Raw genomic sequence first — 9,491 nt, 5'->3', positions numbered from 1 at the left:
TGGGCGTACGCCTTGAAGGATTCATCGTTCTTTTTACTCAAGGCTTGAAGATCAGACCTATCGGGTGTTAGGTCGATGTTGTATTTATAGCGCTTGAGAAAGGCGTCGGCCAACTGCCTCCATGTATGTACTAGATTTCTGTCTAGCTGCATATACCAGTTGAGTGCAGTTTCAGCTAAGCTCTCTTGAAAGCAGTGGATCAAGAGCTTTTCATTTGTGGCGTATGCAGCCATTTTGCGACAGTACATGGTGAGATGACTTTTGGGGCAAGTCGATCCCACGTACTTCGGGAAATCTGGCACTTTAAATTTAGGAGGGAATTGAATGTCCCTCACTAAGCACATATCGGCGGCATCTTTGACATCAAAATCATGCCCCTCCATAGCCCTTAGCCGATCCTCGAGGGCATGGAATTGTTCCTTTGAGACCTCGGGCTCTTTTATTATAATTCCTGCCCCAAGGGGTACGGCGTTTGGAGGATCTTTTTCATGCTCTTCCTCCTCTCCCTCATGATGGGACCCATGATCACTATGATGAGATTCATGGATGTTGTGATGACGCATGAGTTCCATCATTTGCGCCATTTGCTCTTTAAGCTGTGAAAGCTCGGTTGTGAGCTTCTTGTTTTGCTCCTCCAGTGCTTCCATTTTCTTGATTCTCTGTGCGCGCGTAAGGACAGAGAGATGACCAGCCACTTTCTAAAATGAATGTTTAGTTAGTTTATTTTATGGAATGAATACACTCTTTAACATGAGCTTGATAAACCTCCATCTTTAAGGCGCTGCCTTTTTAAGACGGAAGTTTACCCCCCTTCTTTATCTATGATCTCTCCCCAACGGAGAATCTCTATAGTCATGGGTCTCTTTCACTCATGTCAAGAGGTATTGGTGACCCTAAAATGTATGTTTTTATGAGGATGCATGATGTCTTATTGGTAATGATGTACATGCTCCTCACTTTTATTATATTTTCACACATGGTCTTTCCTCTCATGTCATGGTTTTTTATGCATGGGGATTATTTTTAGAACTTATCACGAGGTTATTTATTAATGCACAGACAATTGCACATAAGCATTTACACAAACAATTCACTCATCCACGAACAGTCACGAGCGAATCACGAGGTAGGGGTCTCCTGCAGAAAAGTGCATATTCAAGGAGGATCTAACTGTTCTCACTTGGTCAAAGGCCCCCAAGGTGCCCCCATTATAGGGACCCAATTCCTCTCGTCGTAGGTCGATGGAAAGTTCCAACGCACCGTCGGACTCAAGTTCATGGTTATCACCTTGAGTGATGTTTTCCGACAACGGTCTCATAGGCTCCTATAAACCCATCAACCGGCCGTACTAACATCCACTCCCTATGGATTACCACTCATGCCCCCGGGTATAGAGGGAACTGTTGTGTGCAAGGGTTTGTGTGCAATTTTATTTCAAACAATTGCGGAAAATTAAACATACAACAGTTATTAAAGCCAAATAGATAAACATGTTATCATACAAGTGAGGGGTAATAAAGTAATTTTAACTATTATTTGTTAAAAATAATCTGTCACTAAATGGGACTGACTCTCGAAGCTTCCCCAGTGGAGTCGCCATCTGTCGCCACCGGCCCGAAACGGGGCTTTCGGCATTCGCGAAGGATGGTTGGACTCGTTTATTTGTTTAAAAATGTGGATTGCTAGAATGACTTATTCTCAAACTGAGACCTCGTCAAACGAGCAATTTTATTAAAAGTCTCACTAATCCATATTAGTCCCAAGCGGGACCCTCCATGGATTAGTGGTTTTCGTAAAAGGAGGGTTCGTGGAGTCGCCACCAATGTTTTACTCAAAACATTGGAAAAAGGGATAAGGCAATTGATTTTATAAATCAACTTTGGCCATTACAACCAGAGTTGGGTAAGGGAGTCGGTTACGCGTGGGGAAGGTGTTAGCACCCCACAGCGCCCCTTTCGGGTTCCCTATGACAGATTATTTTCTAAGATAACAGCGTAAAATTACTAAATTACCCCTATTTATTCTAAGCAATTATAAATTAACTATCTACATGATGACAGTTTTAAATATGCACAAACAGAAAGCGGTAAAAGGAAGGATTGAAGGGAAACCTCTTGAAGCGTGCTTTTATATATTGCAAAAAATGAACTGGGAAGCGTTTTGGCGTTCCCTCGCTCTACAAGCTCGCTTCTCGCTCTCCTAGAACAAAATTTTAACTAAGGGAATCAAAAAGATTTCCCCTCGACTAGGTTCGATCCTCAAGCAAAATGGCTCGGGGCTCAAGAACTTCGTCGGATCAACTCTCCGAGTGATTTCTAGGGCAGAACACTGCTCAAAAACCCCAGAATACTCAAGGAGAGGGTTGAAACTATGTTGAAAAGTGTGGAATGACGTCCAATTGACGTCATATTTATAGGGAATAGGCGCAATACGGCCTACAGGAGCAATACGGCCGTATTGAAATTTTTGAACTTCAATACGGTCGTATTGAGTTCAATACGGCCGTATTGAAATTCAGAAATTTCAATGCGCCCGTATTGAGTTCGCTGCGGGTGTATTGAAGTGTCAATACGGGCGTATTGATTTCAGTACGGCCGTATTGAAGTTTCAGAAACTTCAATACGCCGTATTGAGTTCACTGCGGCCGTATTGAAGCTTCAATACGGCCGTATTAAGTTCAGTACGGCCGTATTGGGCTTCATTCCCTCCACTTCCTTATTTTGAGCTATTCTAAGACCTCTAGACCTACAGAGAACCCTCCTAGGGCCTTCCGGGAGTCCTTCTGGCTGATCTTCCTTCAGTCTTCGAGAGTCTTCAAGCTTTATTTCCGACCCGGACAATTTTAGGGGTCTACAAGCCCAAGTTGCCTATTTATAGACTTCAGAAAGGGTCCAGAACGGCCCGTTCCAAAATCGGAACGGCCCGTTCTGGACATGGCCGTTGTGTGTAAATTTCATATACTGGAACGGCCCGTTCTGAAATTGAAACGGCCCGTTCCAGTAGTGAGATTAACACTTGATTTCTTAAACTGGAACAGCCGTTCCAAAGAAACATTTTTAGGCCTTTTTCTTAACCTGGAACGACCCGTTCCAGTTTGGGAACAGCCCGTTCTAGTAAAGGTTTTGACCCTTATTTTATAAGCTTGGAACGACCCGTTCCAAATTGGGAACGGCTTGTTCCGGTTTTGGAACAGCCCGTTCCAGTCTTCTAATGTCAGCTTGTTTGGCTTTTGGGCCCTCTAAAATCCTGTCCCATTGTTTGCATGCCCTCAGACGAAATTAGGTGTCTACAGCTGCCCCTCTTTACTTGTCCTTTGGAATAGCTGTGTTGCTTTTCCAAAGGCAAGTAAAGACGTAGACATTTCGTCCGGGTCTTCTCTTTGTCTCTTTGTGTGACACTTCTACGTTGCTTCCCTTGGATAGGTGTATTTGCTTGTATCCTCACCCTTTAGAGTAGTTGCGTATTCTATTGAGTAACAAAGCTGACAAACTGTACACCTGATCTTTAGTCTTCGAGTAGAAGCTCCATTGTTTCTCTTGTGATAGTGAGGTGAAAATTTGGATCTTCACTCTTGTTTTGACAATAGATACCTTCACATTGTTTCCTTCCGATAGACGGTGTTCCCTATATCCTTGCCCCATGGAGCAACTGAGTGTTGGATTGTATGCTCTATTAGGTGTCAAGGATGGTGAACCGAAACATCTAGGCTTCGAGATCCATGTGAATGCCCCATGTCACTTTCTATGTCTGAATCTTCTCCTTTACTTCAGCAGTGTAGATGCCCCCACACCATTTCTTTCGGGTAGATGGTGTTTACCTGTATCCTTGTCCCTAAGAGCAACTGAGTGTTGGTTTATATGCTCCATCGGGTGATAAGGATGGTAAATCGAAACATCTTGGCTTCTGATCTTGATGTAGATGCTTCCTACTACTTCTGCCTGTCTCATGGTAGCGTGTTTCTTTATTTGAGGCTTGTTAAAGAGGGAGTATATTCTGAGCTCAGCCTCTCCAAGCTGGATTGATATTTAGGGCTTCAGCCGGCCCACTACTAGTTTTGGAGTCTAGCAACCCTTACCGATCTTGTACTGGTTTTAGGGATCTAGCAACCTTTACCGATCTTGTACTAGTTTTAGGGATCTAGCAACCCTTACTGATCTTGTACTAGTTTTGAGGATCTAGCAACCCTTACCGATCTTGTACTAGTTTTGGAGATCTAGCAACCCTTATCGATCTTGTACTAGTTTTGGGGATCTAGCAACCCTTACCAATCTTGTACTAGTTTTGAGGATCTAGCAACCTTTTCTGATCTTGTACTAGTTTTAGGGATCTAGCAACCCTTACTGATCTTGTACTAGTTTTGAGGATCTAGCAACCTTTTCTGATCTTGTACTAGTTTTGGGGATCTAGCAACCCTTTCCGAGCTTGTACTTGATGTCTTCTGATTAATGTTGTTGGATGAAAAATTGCCCCTAAAGAGGATGGGTAGGAGATGCTTGATGTGCCCCTGTGTTGGTGGGCAAAGAAATAGATGAATGACATGAATTCCGATGTTGTCCCCTGCCATGTGAGTATTGTGATGCCTCTCCAGGCGCTGTTTGTGGTAGGTTTTTTTTTTAATTCCATTTTTATTTAGCTTCGGTTCTTTCATCTTTGAAGCTTGCCTTTTTCTGCTATCATTTTTTAATGCTTCGGCTTTTTTGACATTTTCGAAGCTTGCCTTTTTCTCATGTTTTTTTTAATCATCATTGGTGGAGGGATCCCATCCCATGATGATGTTATTTGCTTAATATTTATTGATAAGTATTATTTTGGAAGCCACTCCTGGCTTTGGTTAGGAAGTCATTCCTTATCTTGGCATTTTTTGGATCATCTTTCATTTGGTGAAGAAGTAAGGCGTGGTGGCCTCTTCATGCTTATAATTGCTTGCTTGGTCGATTCCATTCTATTCCACTGTTGATGTGTCTTTGCTTAGTGGGCACATAGAATCACTTGGGGTTGTTGTTTATCACCGCTTCGACTCATGCTTGGCTTTTGAGCTTTTACGAGTGCTTTGTCCTGATGACTCTTCTTGACCCATAGCAAGTAGAATGCATGGATGCATGGATGCAAAGAAAATGCAAGACAGGAATGATTCTTCTTTTTTTTGTGTAACGCCCTTCCATATGCCCCTAACTCATATGCATGTGATACAGTTTATGCTTATGTGTTTGTTCCTAAAGATGCAATTCATTTTTTTTTATATCGAGAAATTAACCTGTACGTATTAAGGTGAATGTTGATGATTTCTTTCTATCCATGCCAATCTTGATTATTGTCGGGATATGTTCTTTTGAGCCCAAGTTTCAGTGGCTCCTTGACTATCCAGTTGATGTGTGGTCAAGCGTCTCTAACCTCTGTTTGAGGACATCTCGGCCTTCTCTATGTGAGTATTAACTGTGCATTTTCCGTGTATCTTTTCAGTACCATTTTAATTCCATAAGGGTCAAGAGAAAAGAAGGAAGGAATGTTCTTATTATTATGTTTTTTTTTTCAAAAGGGTTGTTAGTAGATATTTTTCAGAAAGGGTTTTTTAGAAGAAGGGTTGGCCAAGGTAGGCTTTGGTGTTTAGGGTTATTAAACAAAATGTATTTGCTGCAAGGAAGCTATCATTGTGTTTAGCCTTTTTGGAAAGTGAATTGATGACTCGGGGTTGTACTCTAATTGGATGATTCCTCTGAGCTGCCTTTCGGTTTTTAACTCAGGTTGCTGCTTTAACGTCCTAACTTTTGCCTAGGTCACTTGAGATGTGTTCCCTAGCGGACATTTTTCTTTTGATCTTTTCTTTTTCCAAGGTTACCCATTTTTACTTGTGGGTTTCCTAGCAGATCTTGCCCTAACTTTTGCGCAGCCCCCTTAGTGGGTTTCCTGCCAGGCCTTCATTTTTTTTGCAGCACTCGTGAGGTATGGGATGTCTTTATTTTATCAAACCCTAGTCATGTTTGGATTCATGTGATTACTTTGTTATCATTTCCATGCTATTATCGAGTAGCATCTTTGTCGCAAATACAACTTGTTTATTAAGGGTTAATGGATGAGCCCTAGAGTGAATATTTAAATGGAGAAGAGAAATAAAAGAATGTTATGGCATTTAAAACAGTACTTCCAATTTCCACGTGCCCCTTTAGCAAAGCTCGAAGGCCCGGGCATGCCCCGAGTTCGTGATTTGTACACAGAGAGATTAACCGAGGTTGCCCCCTAAGAGGCATGGTTGACGTATGGTTGAACTACGTTAAGAACGAATTCCCACTTGCTTGAATGTGGGTGTTTCAACTTCGGAGTGAAACCTTTATGAATTCTTGCTTTCTAAAGGGAATACTCAAGCCGCCTTTCGGTTTTCAACTCAAGCAGGCATTACTTTTTTTTTTCTTTATGTATTCCTAACTTTTGCATAGGACGTATCTTATCGGGATTTTGATTCTTTTTTCATTACCCTAATTTTTGCCTAGGATGCTGATGGAGGAAGCCCATGGGCCAAGGGCCCAACTACTAGGGCTATGGCAAGGAGGATGCATGAGGAGTGGGCCCAAGCCCAAGGGAAGCCCATCATTTTATTTTGTTGGGCTTTGACTCAAACCCAAGTAGATTAGGGTTAGTGTAGGATTGGGCCTTAGTGCCTTGTATTTCTTTTGGGCCTTGTATTTCCGGCCATGTAGCTTAGGATTTTCATTTAGAGGTCATTTGCATTTAGGGATATTTAGGTTGCATGTGAAGTTGCATTAGAATGTAATTAGATTCACATTTGGAGCACATTTCGGCCATGTGCAACACATGCACATGGTGTGATCCGAAATGCAAGCCAAATGGAATCCTAATGACATTCCAAATGAACTTGCACATGGGGTGATCCGGTTTAAGCTCCAAAATTTGAATTTTGAATTCAAATTTTGGGTGCCTAAAGTTAAGTGAACCATACCATGGTTCTACTTAACCTTAGGCTAACCCATGGTTACCTAGACCTAATTTCCTCCTATAAATTCCGAGCTTTGTACTACACTTTAGAATTTATTGATGAGTTTTTCTCTCTTAAACTCTCCCTTCCGAAGTCACCTAGTTCTAGTCTCTACCCTTCTTGAGAGCTTCTCCTTGTAGAGCTAGAATCCTCACTTCTTCTACGGGCTTGGCTTTATGCAAGCCTAGGTCACATTGAAGCCTTGTGGAGTCTACATCCTTGAAGATCATCCAAGGATTTCCGTGAAGGCTTGAAGCAATCTTGTGATTTCCAAGAGGAATCACATCAAGTGGTATCAAGAGCATCCGGTTCTTCAAGAGATAAGTCCTTGTTCTTGTCCTTTGAAGTTGATCTGTGGCTATCTCTTTTGAGTGTTCATCTTTTGTTCATATTTTCTTGAGTTTATTGTCACCGAGATTTTATTAATTCCTAGATCTAATTTTGTCTCAAAATTGATGGATCTAGTATCATATGCTTGAATGATTCATTTATGCTTTTATGTCAATATGCTTCCATGAATCATGCTCCATTCTATTGCCTATTAGGAAATTTTCTGCCTATGAACTTTTTGTTTTCTTTGAGTCATATTTGAAATTTTATTCGGTCATTACATGCTTGAGTCATTTGGTGTAATTTTTTTTGAATCCATGTCTAGTAGGTTTGTGTAGTTCTTTTATGTTCATCCTTCCTAACTTTGCTTGTTGATCTGTTTGAATTTTAAATTACATCTTGAAAATTTTTCTGGATTTGGCCGAGATCCATAGTCATTGGTATAAGCTCATAAGTTTTGTTTTACTTTGAGTTCATGAACTACTATTAGATCATTAGTAGTTTTCTTAGAAAAATTTTAGGTTTCCAATATTTGAAAATGTCATAAAAATTTTCTAAATCCGTGAGTGTTTTGATCTTGTATGAATTGGAAGTGTGCTGGAAATTGTGTTTGTAGCTCATTTGAATTTGAATTTTGGAGCCTAAAACCGTGCATGTGCCATTCAAATTAGCAAGCATAAAAAGCATGTTACATGTTCATTGAATTTTAACCTAATTTGCTTGTCATTTGGCATCTAATTTGGAATCCAGTTTTAGAGTTTCCTAAGTGTGACCGAGACCTATATGCTACCTAAACTTTGAAAGAAAAAGGCAACTCCTAAGATTAAAAAAAAAATAGAAGAAAGATCAAAAGAAAATTCAAAACAAAGTGATTAAAAAAATGCTAAACCTAATTTTCAAAGGAAAAAGCCATTAAGGAGTTTTAATTTTGTTCTCAGTTTGCCATTAATTCTTGCTACTTAATGTTTTCAGATTTAAATCTTTGAGTGTTTTGGTTTTGTGAATCTATTCTAGAACTTATCTTAGGTCAATTCTTTCTTGTTCTAGTCAATACTTGTTTTGTGTCATCTAAATTGTCATCTCCTATTCTATTCTTGTTTCTCCTATTTTCCAATTATCTTTGTTGTTCACTATCATTGTTGGACTCAAGTGTGACCTATGGTTTGACCTAGTTCATCTTCCTAGAAGCTAGTTCTACAAGGGTCATCAAAAGAGGCCTAAGAAAAGGAGGAGAAAAGGACATTGGTGACATTCGGATTTGGGATACTCAAACACTAAACACTTGGAGCTGGACATTTCTTGGTGGTTGCTGGACTTGCAATTCGTGGAGGATCCTTGAAGTTTCAATTTGATTTTTGTAATTGAATTGGGACTAGTGGGTAAGTGTATCATCCTGGATATAATCTGGGATGGGTTTGCCAAGAGGTCTTGACCTAAAGGCTTTGAACGAGTATCTTCGATGGATAATCGATCCAAATATGGACGATTAATGATGCTTTTAGAAAGAAATGTACGACAGTTTTGTGAAGCCCCTTCGCTTTCTATGCTTGAGTCTAGTGGGCAAGTGTACCATCTCAGATTATATCCGAAATAGGTTTGTCGAGAAGGCTTGATCGAAAGGTTTGGCCAAGTATCCCAAACACTAAGCCAAGAGGGTGTATTTGAGGGATTGTGGCCGATTACCCCACCATACATACCTCTAGTCCAACCTCCAAGGAATGTTAAAATAAATCTGACCTGAGATCTATATTTGGAATAAAATCTTATCCTTATTAGTCAAAGATCATAATGATAAATAACCACCTTATTGAATACTAAAATTCTCAGGGTCCATAAACACATAGTAGTCAAGTATAAATGCCTTAATCCTGAAACGAAGGAAAAATTACACTATTGAATTCTATGGCTTTGGTTGAGCACCTAGACAAAAACCCTAAACGTTCTTTAGATTGGAACACATTCAAAATCAATATTAAAATTGTGTGTAGCTATATGTCAAATAGATTTATACATATATATTTTGTACACATAATAATACCTTTTATATGTTAATATATATAATATTTCTTGTAATAAAAATAAATATTTTAAAAGAAAAAAAAGGACAAAACAATTTTTTTTTATAACATACAATAAAGGTATTACTTGCAATTTGATACACTTGTCATAATCT

The sequence above is a fragment of the Cajanus cajan genome, chromosome 2, assembly GCF_000230855.2.
Source record: "Cajanus cajan strain Asha chromosome 2, NIPB_CcT2T_4, whole genome shotgun sequence".
In the NCBI taxonomy this organism is placed as follows: Eukaryota; Viridiplantae; Streptophyta; class Magnoliopsida; order Fabales; family Fabaceae; genus Cajanus; species Cajanus cajan.
The sequence above is the reverse complement of the archived record's forward strand: the minus strand, read 5'-3'. Positions refer to the sequence as shown.